Here is a 512-nt window from a genome sequence, read left to right on the forward strand (position 1 = left end):
TGATGTAATGAATAATCGAAACATTATAACATTAGGTTACAGCAAATAATAATTGAATAATCGAAACATTATTACATTAGCTTACAACAAATGATGTAATGAATAATCGAAACATTATAACATTAGGTTACAGCAAATTATATAATGAATAATCGAAACATTATAACATTAGGTTACAGCAAATTATAAATATGAATAATCGAAACATTATAACATTAGCTTACAGCAAATTATAATATGAATAATCGAAACATTATAACATTAGGTTACAGCAAATTATAATATGAATAATCGAAACATTATAACATTAGCTTACAACAAATGATGTAATGAATAATCGAAACATTATAACATTAGCTTACAACAAATGATATAATGAATAATCGAAACATTATAACATTAGGTTACAGCAAATTATATAATGAATAATCGAAACATTATAACATTAGCTTACAGCAAATTATAATATGAATAATCGAAACATTATAACATTAGGTTACAGCAAATTATAT

At 22.3% G+C, this 512-nt stretch overlaps 1 protein-coding gene and 1 long non-coding RNA gene across 6 annotated transcripts in view; one reads left to right on the forward strand and one right to left on the reverse strand.

The window, feature by feature from the left end:
• LOC106457774 (alkyldihydroxyacetonephosphate synthase, peroxisomal-like) overlaps nucleotides 1-512 on the reverse strand; it is an 82,481-nt gene that overhangs the window by 62,446 nt on the left and 19,523 nt on the right. The gene's annotated exons all lie outside the window — the stretch shown is intronic.
• Nucleotides 1-512, forward strand: part of LOC111085407 — a 13,132-nt gene that overhangs the window by 4,685 nt on the left and 7,935 nt on the right. The gene's annotated exons all lie outside the window — the stretch shown is intronic.

Source organism: Limulus polyphemus, unplaced genomic scaffold (genome assembly GCF_000517525.1).
Source record: "Limulus polyphemus unplaced genomic scaffold, Limulus_polyphemus-2.1.2 Scaffold372, whole genome shotgun sequence".
In the NCBI taxonomy this organism is placed as follows: Eukaryota; Metazoa; Arthropoda; class Merostomata; order Xiphosura; family Limulidae; genus Limulus; species Limulus polyphemus.